Source organism: Caretta caretta, chromosome 11 (genome assembly GCF_965140235.1).
Source record: "Caretta caretta isolate rCarCar2 chromosome 11, rCarCar1.hap1, whole genome shotgun sequence".
Classification (NCBI taxonomy): Eukaryota; Metazoa; Chordata; order Testudines; family Cheloniidae; genus Caretta; species Caretta caretta.
The window spans coordinates 73,712,739-73,730,208 of record NC_134216.1 but is presented as its reverse complement, the minus strand read 5'-3'; the positions used below and the strand labels follow the sequence as shown (position 1 = coordinate 73,730,208).

At 44.5% G+C, this 17,470-nt stretch overlaps 1 long non-coding RNA gene across 1 annotated transcript; it reads right to left on the bottom strand.

Moving 5' to 3' along the window:
* Positions 1–4,440: 4,440 nt before the first annotated feature.
* LOC142068478 (uncharacterized) lies at positions 4,441–16,399 on the bottom strand. Its single transcript, XR_012664301.1, has 3 exons — positions 16,292–16,399; positions 5,720–5,808; positions 4,441–5,001 (listed from the first exon to the last, which is right to left on the bottom strand). It is a non-coding gene; the product is annotated as an uncharacterized LOC142068478 (long non-coding RNA).
* Positions 16,400–17,470: the final 1,071 nt, after the last annotated feature.

The window sequence follows — 17,470 nt, the reverse complement described above, 5'->3', positions numbered from 1 at the left end:
TCATTCCACACAGTATTGCTCTACAAGTACTGCGCCACTGGCAGATTCATAAGTAGCTGTGTAATACTGCCAAGTGTATGTTTTATCCCTTTTCGGTGTGCCTTTTCTTTGGAACTGGTAGCTTTGATGTGTGGCACCAGAAGACCAAATGAAGGTCTGATCTTTCAAGGAACATGGCTCTGCAACCCTTTCCTTATACTACCTACACTCTATATTAAATACAAAGGGCTAAAACCTCAGATGCAGCTGACTCCTCTTGGTGCACCAGGGTGAGGAGTGATATAAGAGGCTTTCTACCTCCACTCTTCTTACCCCAATCCCCAAGGATCATGGGAACGCAGCATACTCTCCCATCACTCTGTCCTGTCCCTGGCATGCCTATTACACTCGTGCAGGAGCAGGTTGCACAGACCTGGATATGTTGCCTTTCTCCCACCCAGGGATTTCCCTATGGAAGCAAGCTGAATCACTTAATAAACTGGGCTGTATCTGCTCAGCATGTATTTAATCCAGCCAAATGCACACCTCCCAAAGGGGGAACACTGCTGGCTCGAGGGGAGTACTGGGGATTACAGTGGATCACAAGCTGAAAATGATTTAACAGTGTGATGCATTTGCAGAAAAGGCTAATATCATTCTTGGGTGTATTAACAGGAGAGTTGTATGTGAGATACGTGGAGCAGCGGCAACTTGTCCCACTCCACTGAGCACTGGTGAGGCCTCAGCTTGAGTATTGTGTCCTGTTATGGGTGCCACCCTTTAACAAAGATGTGGACAAACTGGAGAGACTCCAGAAGGGGGCAACAAAAATGATAAAAAAAGTTTTAAAAACCTGACCTCTGAGGAAAGAAAACTGGGCATATTTAGTCTTGAGAAAAGAAGACAGAGGGGGAACCTGATAACAATCTACAAATATGTTATAAGGAGGGCAGTGATAAATTGTTCTGCATGTCCACTGAAGGTAGAACAAGAAGCAATGGGTTTAATTTGCAACAAGGGAGATTTAGGTTAGATATTAGGAAAAAACTAACTATAAGGGTAGTTAAATTCTGGAATAGGCCTCAAAAATGAATCCCTTTCATTGGAGGTTTTTAAGAATAGATTGGACAAACACCCGTCAGGGATGGTCTAGGTTTACTTGGTCCTGTTTGACTGCAAGGGGCTACACTTGATGACTTCTGGAGGTCCCTTCAAACCCCACAGTTCTATGAATAAAGAATGCAAGTCACACAGAGGATGGAGTACTGTATCTTGGAAAGCAGTTACTCTGGAAAGGACTTGGGTGTTATGGTAGATAGCCAACTGGACATAAGCTCCCAGGACAATGCTTTAGCTCAGAGAGCTAACGCAATTGTTGGAGGTACAAGCAGGAGAAGATCTAGTAGAAGCATACTCCTTACAACACTGATGAGACCATTACTGGATTCGGTGTCCAGTTCTGATGTCTGCACGTCCATAAGGATGTTGACCATTGGAAATGGTTCAGAAAAGAGCTACAAGACTAATCTATGGTCTGGAAAACCTGCCTTATAGTGGGAGACTAAAGAAGCTTAAAGAAGCTAAAGACAGCTATTTAATTTAGCAGACAAACGCATAACAAGATCCAGGCACTGGAAGCTGAAGCTAGATAAATTCAGACAAGAAATAAGCCACACAGTTTAAACAGTGAGGGTAAATAACCATTGGACCAAATTACAAAGGGATATGGATTCTCAGCTGCTTGATGTTTTAAATCAAGGCTGGATAGCTTTCCCCCAAAATATGCTGTAGCTCAGCCACCAGCTATGGGCTTGATGCAGGCATCATTAGGTGACATTCTCTGGTTTATGTTATGCAGGAGATTAGACTAGATTATCACAATGGCTCCTTCTGGCCTTAATAAAAGCCTCGCTGCTCTCTTGAAATAATTGTCTATCTCCTTTGCAGAAGCAAGGCAAAGAGGAAAGGGTGAAGATTGAGGATTTGGCCCAAACTATTTTTCAATCTGCTTTATATGGCAGGAGGCAGTGCATATTGCAAGGGCTGTCCATCTGGAATTTTATGGATGCCTTCATCAGGATGGCAAGCATTTTGATAGCAGCAACAGGCTACTCCTTTGTTAGCATTAGATCAATTTGCTTTCTGTAAAGGAATGAACTGCTTGACCTTAAAGGGACTTACATTTTCAAAGCAATGTGCCAGGATTGCTCAGTTCCCATTGCTGCTAATGGAAGTCATGTGGCTAAGCCCTTGGGTTTCACACAACTTTGAGTCTTGTGAAAGGCTTTCCTGGAATTTCAAAGGAAATATAATTTTAAAAGCATTTATTTAGCTCTCAGTGGAAGCCCATGCCAATGCAAACAATCAAGAGTAAAGTTTGGAAGTAGTTCTTGCCATGCATCCAGGATGAGAGGAATATTAAAAAAACAAAACAAAAACAAAAACCAACCCCACCATGCAGCCCAAAGCAGAAGTTTTGCTCTAGCAAAAAACACAACATGAGGATAAAAGTACAGAATCTTTTGTTCTTACTCTAGAACAAGTAAGTGAATTCTAAATGTAGCAAAACAAGTTCTCATCTAGAGCTGGGTGAAAATTTTCAGAATAGTTTATTTGCCAAAGAAATGCACTTTCCCAGGTTGTGCAAAACTACTTGTGAATGTGTGTTGAAATTGGCAAATACAGTTTCAATTAAAAAAATGAATTTTTTTTAAAAAAGATTAAATGTTTCATTTTGACATTTTCTAAAAAGAACAGTTTTGTTTTGAAACAACATTTCATTTAGAAATTTAGCAAGAGCCATTTAAAAAAATGAAAGGAAATGTTTAATTTTGCGTTGAACAAAAAGTTTCATTACATTCCAAATTAATTTTTCCATGTTGGTGGGGAGGGGGAAAACCTAAAAATCTCCTTTTGGTTCCACCTGAAATGAATTTTGCTTCCTACCCAATTTTTCAGTTTGACGACTGAACCAAAAACAAAAATACCCCCTGCCCCCCAAACCCAACCAATTATTTGCTTAGCTCTGTTCTCATCCCGGCAGCCTCCAGGTTCTGCCTTCCCTGCCACCAATAGCCTCCTTTCTTCAGCAGTGTTGACTTCTGTGACGGGTTGGATCACAGAAACCCCCTTGCGGCTGCCAACTGATGTGCCAAGACTACTTCTGCCCCTGCTGTCCCTGCCCACCCAGCTTGGGACTCCAGAACCCTGCCTGGTAGTGTCAGATGCGCTTGCTGGCTACAAACACAGACCCAGGGCTGAATCATGTCCCACAAACTGTAGGCTTAACTGAAAAAAGCTGAAGAAGTGTTCCTGTCTCCAACACTCAGATGCCCAACTCCCAGTGGGGTCCAAACCCCAAATAAATAAGTTTTTACCTTGTATAAAGCGTATACAGGGTAAACTCATAAATTGTTCGCCCTCTATAACACTGATAGAGAGGTATGCACAGCTGTCCCCCCCCCCAGGTATTAATACATACTCTGGGTTAATTAATAAGTAAAAAGTGATTTTATTAAATACAAAAAGTAGGATTTAAGTGGTTCCAAGTAATAACAGACAGAACAAAGTGAATTACCAAGCAAAATAAAATAAAACACGCAAGCCTATGCCTAATACAGTAAGAAACTGAATACAAATAAAATCTCACCCTCTTCTACAGACTAGCCTCCTTCTAGTCTAGGTCCAGCAATCACTCACACCCCAGTGGTTACTGTCCTTTGTTCCAGTTTCTTTTAGGTATCCTTTGGGGGTGGAGAGGCTTCTCTTGAGCCAGCTGAAGACAAAATGGAGGGGTCTCCCAGAGTTTTAAATAGACTTTCTCTTGTGGGTGGACACCCCTACCTCCCCCTGTGTAGAATCCCAGCTACAAGATAGAGTTTTGAAGTCACATGGGCAAGTCACATGTCCATGCATGAATCAGAACTTACAGGTAGCAGCCATTGTTCACATGCTTCCTTGAACGTCCTCAAGTAGTCTTCTTATGTGGATTGGAGCATTACATGTTTCATTGTCCTTTAAGTGTTTCTTGATTGGGCCACTTAATTTGCACATTCCTTTCTCAAGAAGCTGACCAAATGCCTTACTAAGGCTACTTAAAATCAAACAAGTACACAGCCAGTATTCATAACTTCGAATACAAAAATGGTACATGCATACAAATAGGATGAATATATGCAGCAGATCAGGGGTCCCCAATGCGGTGCCCACGGGCGCAATGGTGCCTGCTGGGGCAGTTGTGTGTGCCTGCAGGACACCACGCTGCCGCAATGCCGCCACCGAGCGCGGCCACCTGAGAACCGCTCACTGAAATGCTGCTGAGAAGCGTTGCCATTTCTCGGCGGCATTTCAGCGGCGATGCTTCTTTCTGCTGCGGCTTCTCGGCGGCATTTCAGTGGCAGCAAGGTGTCTGGCACCCGCCACAGTCTTCTGAGAGTAGGACTGTGCTTTTCCTTTTCTCACGGAAAGGTTGGGGACCACTGCAGTAGATTATCACCTTTGCAGACATATGTTACTGGCATATGTAGCATAAAACATCTTCCAGTTATGTCATATTTACATTCATAAGCATATTTCCATAAAGCATTATGGGGTGCAACATCACAGTCTCCCTTTCTCTGCACTCCAGGTAATAAATTTATTTAAAGGGGGCCTTACAACTTAGTCTTAGCTGTGCCTTGTGTAATTTCAGTTTAAAAGGGTACCCCAGTTCTGACATTTGTTTTGTAATCAATATGCCTTTCCATGTCTGAGGGTGGTACCTACTCAGATCCAGATCTGAGGGAATCTTCTCACTCTTGCTTCTTTCCTTTTCTTGGCATGTGACTAGAGCAGGAATGAGTGTACCCCAGAGGGGAGCGCACCGTGGGTAGTGTTCTTTCCCTCCCCTCGGCTGGCTAAAACTCTTTCAGGTGCCAGGCAAAGATGGTGTTTGGGGAGCTGTCAGCTGGAATGCTGGGCCTGAAGGCTCCATAACTTGTTGGGGATGACAGCTGGATAGTTCATTAGAGAGAGGAGAGACTCCTGAGGAAGAAATGGGATGAACATGCCGAGCAGTTAGAATCCTGGACCAACATTTTCAAACCTGGTGCCTAAAACTAGACCCCTAAATCCATATTCAGGCACCTAACAAAGTGGCCTGGGTTTCAGAGGTACTAAGCGTTCACAAATCCTGCAGTGAAGCTGTCTAATGGATTTGGCAGTATTGCACTTTCCACAGCATAGACTCTTCCCTCGGGGGTAGCCCTTCCTGTCACCATGGACTCAACCAGAACATTTCCTCTTCTGGGCCCTTTGCCTGTGGAGTCAGTTTAGGATTGGCTAACAGTTTTAACCCTGAGTGACTGAAGTGAATCCCCTAGAGCCATATTTTCGTGCCTAACTGGAAGTGGCCTAGAGGTCAGAAGTGCCGAGCTGAAGTGAACTGGATGGTAGTGAGAGGAAGACTCTGGAGTTTCAAAGTCAGAGAGGAAGGTAGATGGGGGAGACCTGGATGGGCAGAGGAGAGACAAGCCCAAAGAAGTTCTCAGAGAAGGAGACAGGGGAAGGAGGGAGGAGCTAGGTGTGGCAGGAACAAAGAGAAGAAGCCCGTGTTCATTTGTGGAGGATTCAGATGGGGAATGTGAGAAAGAGCAATGTATGGTTCCATTTGGCACCTGAGACCAGTGCATACAGACTGGAAGCTGGGGACTCTCCCACTACGGATGACACAATCTGAAGGCCAGCAAAAAATGTGACTTACTATTTTTTAAACTCTCATGACTTTGGAGCCAATCTCGTGATCTTTTGGGGGTCTGACTCTTGATGTAACAATGCTTGCGGTGAGCAGGGCTGAATATCAAAGAAAAATAGGTCAATGTTTTCCACTTTCTTTTAGATATTATGGACAGATCCCATTAAAAAGGACGCTGGCAGCTCCTTTTTAGATTTTTTTAAAACATATTAATTCAGTTTTGTGTAATATTCTTAGAAGTTTAAAAATAATTTCCTCTCCTGTGTCAACATTGTCTTTTTCTCTATTTGGCAAACAGACATTGATTCCAACACAACCCTCCCACTACAGCATATTTGCTGAAGCTGAAACTGCACCTGGCTACATGCATAGGTGCCGACTCTGTGGGTGCTCTGGGGCTGGGGCACCCATGGGAAAAAATAGCGGCTGCTTAGCACCCCCGGTGGGCCCTGCCGAGCACCTCTCTCCCGCCAATGGTCCCACCAATCATCTCCCTTCCCTCCCCAGCGCCTCCCACTCACCAAGGATCAGCTGTTCAGCGGTATGCAGGAGGCGCTGCAGGAGAGGGGGCAGAGTGTGGGTGGGGCACACTTGGGGGAGGGGACAGAATGGGGTGGGAAGAGGTGGGGTGGGGGTGGAGCCTTGGAGGAAGGGATGGAGTGGGGGCAAGGGCTTGGGGGGGGGAGTGGGGGTTGAGCACCCCCCCGGAAAATCAGAAAGTGGGTGCCTCTGGCTCCATGATTTACTTATTTGCATGTCACTACCATTGAACATGGTACAAGAACATGCATAGCTCTGGGAAGAGAAAGCTGTTAATTGCTACTGCACATCTATTTAATTCCTCCTTAAAATTCACCTCTGCCAGGATGCCTACAGGACACTTAACAGCTGTGACCTTGATCATACACATCCCAGTATTCCATCTGCCTGTTTGCAGGATTGGGGCCTTAGCCCATTACTTGATACAACAAAAACTTATATGCATGATGAGCTTTACTGATGGTGAGTAATCCATGTATGTAAATCTTTGCAGAAATAGGGCTCTAAATTATAAACTCGACCTTTACCTTTTTTTTTAATTTGTGTGTCTTGCTTTTATCACAGCTGGGCTCCAACTCTTGCTGATAAAAATAATAAATATCAATGCTATTAAGAATACTGTTATGATTCATCTCACAGCTTCTGATATTTCTAATGTGCAATAGCACCTAAAGTTGGGGAGCTAGCACAAAGAGTTTGAATAGGCCCTACAAAAACAGTGTACCCTACCTCCGTAATGAAGTGATGAATCAAAAAGAAACTAAAGCGATTTTTAGAATCTGGGGGCTTGCCACTAGATTACAACAATTTTTAAATGGGTTGATTTTTCAGCCTGAACTACTTGGCAGTGTCCCTCAAACTCATTCTTACTTTATTCACAGCAGTAATAAATAATAAACCTAGGGATCACAAAATGCCATCACACCTCACACATCTTCCTAGCTCTCACAAATCTCACAAATAAATAATAATTTAGATCTCACAAATAAATAATAATTGCATCTTACTAAATCAACCCCCGATTAGAGAAAACAGGAAGACATTTCATATTGTTAAATTCCTAGCAAGGGGGAAAAATTAGGGCATGGAGGCATTAAAGATTTATATCGTACCGTCTGACTGAGCTCATCCCTTAACGAAAGAAAACAGGTATTTGGGCAATTACTTTGAACCCTTTTACAGAATGCACACCAGAGAGGCTAATAAGTTGACGGGTAGATATATAAAATATGTATACTACATAAATGTAACAAATATATATATTTTCATAGAATCATAGAATATCAGGGTTGGAAGGGACCCCAGAAGGTCATCTAGTCCAACCCCCTGCTCGAAGCAGGACCAATTCCCAGTTAAATCATCCCAGCCAGGGCTTTGTCAAGCCTGACCTTAAAAACCTCTAAGGAAGGAGATTCTACCACCTCCCTAGGTAACGCATTCCAGTGTTTCACCACCCTCTTAGCGAAAAAGTTTTTCCTAATATCCAATCTAAACCTCCCCCACTGCAACTTGAGACCATTACTCCTTGTTCTGTCATCTGCTACCATTGAGAACAGTCTAGAGCCATCCTCTTTGGAACCCCCTTTCAGGTAGTTGAAAGCAGCTATCAAATCCCCCCTCATTCTTCTCTTCTGCAGGCTAAACAATCCCAGCTCCCTCAGCCTCTCCTCATAAGTCATGTGTTCTAGACCCCTAATCATTTTTGTTGCCCTTCGCTGGACTCTCTCCAATTTTTCCACATCCTTCTTGTAGTGTGGGGCCCAAAACTGGACACAGTACTCCAGATGAGGCCTCACCAATGTCGAATAGAGGGGAACGATCACGTCCCTCGATCTGCTCGCTATGCCCCTACTTATACATCCCAAAATGCCATTGGCCTTCTTGGCAACAAGGGCACACTGCTGACTCATATCCAGCTTCTCGTCCACTGTCACCCCTAGGTCCTTTTCCGCAGAACTGCTGCCTAGCCATTCGGTCCCTAGTCTGTAGTGGTGCATTGGATTCTTCCATCCTAAGTGCAGGACCCTGCACTTATCCTTATTGAACCTCATCAGATTTCTTTTGGCCCAATCCTCCAATTTGTCTAGGTCCTTCTGTATCCTATCCCTCCCCTCCAGCGTATCTACCACTCCTCCCAGTTTAGTATCATCCGCAAATTGGCTGAGAGTGCAATCCATACCATCCTCCAGATCATTTATGAAGATATTGAACAAAACCGGCCCCAGGACCGACCCTTGGGGCACTCCACTTGATACCGGCTGCCAACTAGACATGGAGCCATTGATCACTACCCGTTGAGCCCGACAATCTAGCCAGCTTTCTACCCACCTTATAGTGCATTCATCCAGCCCATACTTCCTTAACTTGCTGACAAGAATACTGTGGGAGACTGTGTCAAAAGCTTTGCTAAAGTCAAGAAACAATACATCCACTGCTTTCCCTTCATCCACAGAACCAGTAATCTCATTATAAAAGGCGATTAGATTAGTCAGGCATGACCTTCCCTTGGTGAATCCATGCTGGCTGTTCCTGATCACTTTCCTCTCATGCAAGTGCTTCAGGATTGATTCTTTGAGGACCTGCTCCATGATTTTTCCAGGGACTGAGGTGAGGCTGACTGGCCTGTAGTTCCCAGGATCCTCCTTCTTCCCTTTTTTAAAGATTGGCACTACATTAGCCTTTTTCCAGTCATCCGGGACTTCCCCTGTTCGCCACGAGTTTTCAAAGATAATGGCCAATGGCTCTGCAATCACAGCCGCCAATTCCTTCAGCACTCTCGGATGCAACTCGTCCGGCCCCATGGACTTGTGCACGTCCAGCTTTTCTAAATAGTCCCTAACCACCTCTATCTCCACAGAGGGCTGGCCATCTCTTCCCCATTTTGTGATGCCCAGCGCAGCAGTCTGGGAGCTGACCTTGTTAGTGAAAACAGAGGCAAAAAAAGCATTGAGTACATTAGCTTTTTCCACATCCTCTGTCACTAGGTTGCCTCCCTCATTCAGTAAGGGGCCCACACTTTCCTTGGCTTTCTTCTTGTTGCCAACATACCTGAAGAAACCCTTCTTGTTACTCTTGACATCTCTTGCTAGCTGCAGCTCCAGGTGCGATTTGGCCCTCCTGATATGATTCCTACATGCCCGAGCAATATTTTTATACTCTTCCCTGGTCATATGTCCAACCTTCCACTTCTTGTAAGCTTCTTTTTTATGTTTAAGATCCGCTAGGATTTCACCATTTTACATGCACAGGAAGAGTAAGGTATAAATCTATTTATATCTTTCAGCTAAAGATAGACACAAAGATAGAGTTTAAAAAACCCTACACAGACAGCATCATATTTATAACTGGCAGTTTGGAAAGAATAACTTCTTTACCAATTTTCATAGTGCAGCGGCAACCTCAAAGTTTAGTTCATTAGCATGGGCCATTTCCCACCTGTTGATCACTTTAGATAAGCTATTACCAGCAGGACAGTGGGGTGGGAGGAGGTATTGTTTCATATTCTCTGTGTGTATATGAAGTCTGCTGCAGTTTCCACGGTAAACATCTGATGAAGTGAGCTGTAGCTCACGAAAGCTCATGCTCAAATAAATTGGTTAGTCTCTAAGGTGCCACAAGTACTCCTTTTCTTTTTGTGAAGAAATAGTTACTTTTGTTTGTTTTAAGCCTGCTGCCTATTAATTTCATTTGGTGACTTCTAATTCTTGTGTTCTGAGAAGGAGTAAATAACACTTCCTTATTTACTTTCTCCACACCTGTCATGATTTTATAGACCTCCATCATGTCCCCCCTTAGTCATCTCTTTTCCAAGCTGAAAAGTCCCAGTCTTATTAATCTTTCCTCATATAGAAGCTGTTCCATACCCCTAATAAGTTTTGTTGCCCTTTTCTGAACCTTTGCCAAGTCCAATCTATCTTTCTTGAGATCGGGCAACCATATCTGCACTCAGTATTCAAGATGTGGGCGTACCATGGATTTATATAGAGGCAATATAATATTTTCTGTCTTATTATCTATCCCTTTCTTAAAGATTCCCAACATTCTGTTAGCTTTTTTGACTGCCGCTGCACATTGAGTGGGTATTTTCAGAGGACTATTCACAATGACTCCAAGATCTCTTTCTTGAGTGAAAAGAAAAGGAGTACTTGTGGCACCTTAGAGACTAACCAATTTATTTGAGCATGAGCTTTCGTGAGCTACAGCTCACTTGCATCTGATGAAGTGAGCTGTAGCTCACGAAAGCTCATGCTCAAATAAATTGGTTAGTCTCTAAGGTGCCACAAGTACTCCTTTTCTTTTTGCGAATACAGACTAACACGGCTGTTACTCTGAAACCTTTCTTGAGTGGTAACTGCTAATTTAGTCCCCATAATTTTATATGTATATTTGGGATTATGTTTTCCAATGTGCATTACTTTGCATTTATCAATCTTGAATTTCATCTGCAATTTTGTTGCCTAGTCATCCAGTTTTGTGAGATCCCTTTGTAACTTTTTGCAGTCTGTCTTGGACTTAATTATCTTGAGTTGTTTTGTATCACCTGTAAATTTTGCCACCTCACTATTTACCCCTTTTTCCGGACCATTTATGAATATATTGAATAGGACTGGGCCCAGTACAGACCCCTGGGGGACACCACTATTTATCTCTCTCCATTCTGAAAACTGATAATTTATTCCTACCCTTTGTTTCCTATCTTTTAACCAGTTACCAATCCATGAGAGGACCTTCCCTCTTATCCCATGACTGTTTACTTTGCTTCAGAGCCTTTGTTGAGGGACCTTGTCGAAGGCTTTCTGAAAATCTAAATACATTATATCCACTGGATTCCCCTTGTCCACATGCCTGTTGACCCCCTCAAAGAATTCTAGTATATTGGTGAGGCATGATTTCCCTTTACAAAAACCATGTTGATTCTTCCCCAACAAATCATATTCATCCATGTGTCTGATAATTCTGTTCTTTAGTAGAGTTTCAACCAGTTTGCCTGGTACTGAAGTTAGGCGTACGGGCCTGCAATTGCCCGGATAACCTCTGGAGTCTTTTAAAAAAATTGATGTCACATTAGCTATCCTCCAGTCATTTGGTACAGAAGCTGATTTAAATGATAGCTTACAAACTACAGTTAGTAGCTCTGCAATTTCACATTTGAGTTCCTTCAGAACTCTTGGGTGAATGCCATCTGGTCCTGGTGACTTATTACTGTTTAGTTTATTAATTTATTAAAAACCTCCTCTAATGACCTCAATCTGGGACAGTTGCTCAGATTTGTCACCTAAAAAGAATGGCTCAGGTTTGGGAATCTTCCTCACATCCTCAGCCACGAAGACCAATGCCTTATTGTCCCAGAGTGCTCCTTTAGCATCTCGATCATCCAGTGGCTGTTTAGCAGGCTTCCTGCTTCTTATGTACTTAAAACATTTTTGCTTATTATTATGGTCACTATTACCAAACGGTTCACTATATTCACCTCTTGGTTCCAGGACTAGCTGCTCCAAGAAGCAGTAATTTAAGGTGTCAAGAAACTGTCCCCCTTTCAGGAGTCTGATTTGTCTTGCATACCCCAAGTTTCACCTCACTTAGAAACTACTTGCTTACAAAAATCAGACATAAAAATACAGAAGTGTCACAGCACACTGTTGTTGAAAAATTGCTGACTTTCTCATTTTTACCATATAATTATAAAATAAATCCATTGGAATATAAACATTTTACTTACATTTCAGTGTATAGTACATAGAGCAGTATAAACAAGTCATAGTCTGTATGAAATTTTAGTTTGTACTGACTTCACTAGTGCTTTTTCTGTTGCCTGTTGTAAAACTAGGCAAATCTCTAGATATGTTGATGTACCCCCAGCAAGACCTCTGCGTGCCCCGGTTGAGAACCACTGACCTAAGCTTTGACTAGTGAGATGGGAGCTGCATAAACCTTCCAGTTTTTATTTCTCCATGTAGATTCTTCCAGGGTAAAGTGGAGGGGGAGGGGCAGGGGAAATCTAGAGAAATTCTGCAGAAAATGCCTACCATGTTGTAACATGGAGACCCTTTTGCAAACAACTTGTCTCACACCTGACAAACTCACTAAACCAAACACCATTAGGATATTTATCTATAAAGAGTTACATGTAAGGTATCTGCAGAAAGCTGATGACTTAATCAAGCCTCATAATGAGTGTGAGATGTATGTATGGATAATATTTAAGGAATAATGTAACTGTTCAGAAAGTATGCTTTATGGCTGTGGTGGGCAGTCTGCGGCCCATCAGAATAATCTGCTGGAGGGCCGCAAGACAGTTTGTTTACATTGACCGTCCACAGGCATGGCCGCCCGCAGCTCCCAGTGGCCACGGTTCACCATTCCCAGCTAATGGGAGCTGCGGGTAGCCGTGCCTGTGGATGGTCAATGTTAACAAACTGTCTCGTGGCCTGCCAGCAGACTACCCTGATGGGCCATGTGTGGCCTGCGGGCCAGAGGTTGCCCACCATTGATTTATGGTCTTGGAGTAGAAGTTAGTCACCAGGGAATAATGTGTCTCGGTGACAGGCCATTCAAACCCTTTTTGTCACCCCTTCCTTGCTAGCCAGTGATGTAAAATGCAAGGCTCAACTGTCTAGCCTTGCTCCATCCCAGGACTTTCAATGGAAAGGCATTAGAAACACCTGCAAACAATCAAAGCCACTTGAAGGTAGAAAAGGAGCATTACAACTAGGCTGGAGTTCACCTGTCTATGACTAGAAACAAAAGACTTTCAGTATATCAGAGGAGGAAAGGGTCTCTGGATCCACGCACTGAGGAGACATCTTGGGTGTGAGGTATTCTTATGAAAAAGTGGGTCCTGGCCCCTGTGAAGCCAGCCAGCTCTGCAACAGGCTGAACTTGTGGGATTTGAGTGTGTGGGGGAACCTACTCCATTTGCTAAAAAAGATAACTCTTACTAAGTGTAGACTCAGGTTTGCATTTTATGATTGTGTTTTGTACTGTAACCATTTTTTTCTTACCTCTCATTTCTAGTGAGCTCTTGATCCTTTCTTAAATAAACCTTCTTTTGTTTTATTATAAGTGTGGTACACAGAAGCGGTGATTTAAGGTAAAACTGGGGTACACTGCTCCCTTGGGACAGAGGACCTGAGATTTCTGTGAGTGATATCACAAGGGAATGTGTGAGAGGGACTTGGGGACGAGGTGCACCTCTTGTTAACCTGCAAGGCAAAGTCAGGGCTGGCATAGCCCAGAGGGGAGTGCTTGAGTGGCTCACAGGATGATGGTGTTATGGATATAAACATCCAGCCACCACAGGCAAGGCTCCCTCTAGCTAGAGGCAAGAGGTAACAAGGTGATTGACGGAGCTGGGTGCCCCAAGAAATGTCACAGCAGTGTAGTCATGCATAAACTTTACCGTTTTCATTTTTCCATGTAGGTTCTTCCAGCGAAAATGGGGGGAGGGGATGGAAATCTACAGAAATTCTGCACAAAATGCCTACCATGTGCAGCTTGTCAAATCTGATTTAGCTTTACTGTTCACTTATTGTATTTTATGGGCACATTTCATATGAGAATGTCTCCAGAGCAGTGTCACATTTTGTAGCTTTTTTCAGTGATGAAAACGCTGTCAGAACCACTGTGCAATGTATATATAAAGCTCAAAAAGCAACAAATTCATCAATTTCTACTTTGTGCGTAAAACTTTCTGCACCACTCCAGCAGAAATGGCAAACATGAAAAGAACAGGAGGGATGTGGTGGAGGCATTGTTCTCTTTCCAGAATATTCTCTTTCTTTCTCTGTCTTTCTTAAGAGAAACTTAATTGTAATTCTTTAGTTTAAGGCCATTTATAATACAGAATCATCCAGCAACGTTTTTTTTTCTTTTTTCTTTTGGTTCTTCCAGGCAATTAAAACTACTACTCAAGACCAACCTATCCGGAGGGTGACAGGATAATTGGGGACCCATTGGTTTAGCTGTCCTGAGATGTCAAGGATATACAGAGGTGTAGTCCTAAGATTCCAGTGACACACAAACTTAATAAGCGTTAGGGGTGAATCTAATCACCACTTTGCAGTTCTCCAGAGCTAACATTTTGTTGCTGTTTTATTCAGTTCCATTTAACCCCAATAGCAGTTGAACAAAAAGTATCGCAGCTCTGCCGAATGATCACTAGAATTTCATGCTGTGAAGTTCGTTAGTTTTTAATCCCTTTTTCAGTTTCTTTCTAGAGCCAGTAGGGCCCTAGACGACACAGAGTTTACCTTTGGGATATAAATGCCTTTTCTGTCATTTTTTTAAGTATAGGTGGGGAATTACATTGGTCCTAAGGATGAGCTTTTTAAAAGCACTCAGCTTTGGCCTAACTGCTGCCAAGGGAAGTCAGTGAAACTCCCCTTGACTATGATGGGGACAGAGTCGAGCCAATGCTGAAAACTTTGGCTGGCCACAGTTGGGTCACCAGCAGGACAGAGGCAGCTAAAAACATGTCCCGTTCTCGCCTGAGCTCAAAGACTATGTTCCTTAGCTGGAAGGAAGCAGTAGCTAACTCCCGATTCTTAGGTGGAGCAGCCACTGGAGGGAGACAGATCCAGAGCATCCTCAGGTGGGACATATGGGACATATCCACATATGGGACACATATTACAAATAAAGGGATTTAGTTTTGCCATGCTTAGGAGACCCCCAGCATGAGGCTGCTCTCCCATTCAAGTCAGTGAAAGCTGTAATGCCCAAAGGGCTGGATGTGAGTTATCAACTGCAAAATGTTTTAGCTCTTCCAAATGTCCAGCTGGCCCATTGATGGGGATTGGCATTTTGTTGCTCTCTTAGCACAGCTTCTTTCTGCTGTGGGCCAGGCTGTTTCTTGGAGATGTTGCATCATGTGGTACTTCCTGAGAGGACATTTAACTCCAGAAATGCTGGCTGGCTTGCAATGAATCATTATTCTGGGCAGGTCCATGTCACAAGGGACAGAACTTCCCCCAACTGATGTATCAGCACATGAGGGATCAATGGGAAAGAGGTGGAAGCCCCTCTGCATGGGTCATGTAGAACTAGACTGGACATGGCACTGAGGATTGGGGTTGGGGTGCAAGAGGGAATGTGGGGTGCGGACTCTGGGAGGGAGTTTGGGTGCAGGAGGGGGCTCAGGGATGGGGCAAGGGGTTGGCATGCAGGACGGGGTGTGGGGTGCAGACTCTGGGAGGGAGCTTGGGTGCAGGAGGGTTCTCAGGGCTGGGATAGGGCGTTGAGATGCAGGAAGGGGTGTGGGCTCCAGGAGGGAATTTGGATGCAGGAGAGGGTTCTGATCTGGGGTAGGGGGTTGGGGCACAGGAGGGGGCTCAGGGTACGGGCTCTGACCAGGCGGTGCTTACCTCAGGTAGTTCCCGGTAGTGGCCAGCATGTCCAGCTCCTAGGTGGAAGAGCCAGGGGGCTCTGCATGCTGACCGCACCTGCAGGCACCACCCCCACCGCTCCCATTGGCCACAGTTCACAGCCAATGGGAGCCAATGCGGAGCCAGCACTCTGGGTGAGGGGCACCACGCAGAGCCTCCCTGGTCACCCCTGCACCTAGGGGCCGCAGGGACATGCCGGCCACTTCCGGGAGCCACGTGGAGCTAGGGAAGGTAGGGAGCCTGCCTTAGCCCCGCTGCGCCACTGACTGGACTTTTAATGGCCCGGTCAGCAGTGCTGACCAGAGCCCCAGTGTCCCTTTTCGATTGGGCTTTCCGGTTGAAAACCAGATGTCTGACAACCCTAATTATACTATAATCTTTTAGGGTGAACCTCAATATTTGTTCCCTCCCCATGATCTGCACTGGACATGTTTACATCCATCCGTGAGCAGTGAAAAGCTGCAAAGCCAAAAAAGTGCTTGGAATTCTTCACCCACAGCAAACCCTTACAGTGCAATTCTGACAGCACAGCATTGCTAGGGAAAGGCTGCAGAACACAGTTAGGATGGCCACAGAGTTAGCTCACCCTTATCGCTTGCCTGGCAAAGGTTATGTCTCAAGGTCTCTGCTCTGGGGCAAAGACAGGAGCCTCACTTACCTCAGACATCTGACCTCGGACAACAGCAGTGCTGTGATCTGGTCCTGGGGTATGAAGTATAGGTCTCTGGCTGTACTGCTTAGGAAGTGCAACCCCTTCAAGAGGTGTACATGTAGAACAGTCCAGATAGAAAGGAAAATGGTCCAAAGCTCACAAGGGGCCAGGCAGCCAATATCAGACAAAGGGAGAGGAAGCAGTTTGTCAGGCTCTGCAGACAGCCACAGCTCCTGTCCTCCTTGGTTAAAAGCCAAGATCTAGTCCTGGGTACTCCAGCAAACAGAACAAACCATCTAGTTTTCTCTCCTCAGAAGGCTCAGGTTAGTGGCAGCCTCAAGCCATTCCTCCATACCCCCAATCTGGAAGTTGTTGTTCTACTTCGGTTCCTCCCTTTTAAGGGTCCACCCCCAGGCCTGACAAGCCACAGAGGTGTGGTGAATTGGGGCTGATTGTGACTGCAGGGTTTTTTAACCCCTTCATGAGCGGTGGGGAAGGGGTATTATCTGCCTCACCACATTGCCATGTAGAACTCCAAACTCTGAGGCAACGAGATCAAAAGAGAACAATTTGCCCCAGCAGGATTCCTGGGTCTTGATGAATGAGCTACTTAAGAATTTTGTGTTTTCCTGTTTTGCCCCATGGGTGAAAAATATGTGGAACAGCATGGATTGTGGACACTGCTGTGGAGTGATTCTATATCGGAGAAACTCTTTACAGCAAAAGAACAGCAAAAAGGTCTGGATTACAAAGGGGTAAAAGTGCACCAGTGTAAACTAGCCCTGGCTCTTACATACTATCCCATGATAGTACAGCAAGTATTGAGCTTTCCAGACTTCTCAGATTAGTACGATGGTACATCTGCTAGGATACTGTTCCTCTAGCGTACTCCTGCTGTGGCCAGCAATCCAGTCATTTCTCTGTTGTTTTGATGTGACAGGACTGATCTCAAATGGATCTAGTAGAGGCAGAGGGAAGGGCTGAAGGACAAGCAGTATCATTGTTAATCTGAGGAGGTGACCAGCAGCAAAGTCATGCTGGTAATTTACATGATTCACACAAGGATGGGGTCAGGCAAGTCCTGAAGGCATGTCAGTGAAATGGGAATGCAATATTCATGGCCTGTAAAGCACAGTCCCCACATGAGAAATGTGAGCATCAGAAAAACAGTCTTAAGGCCACTGT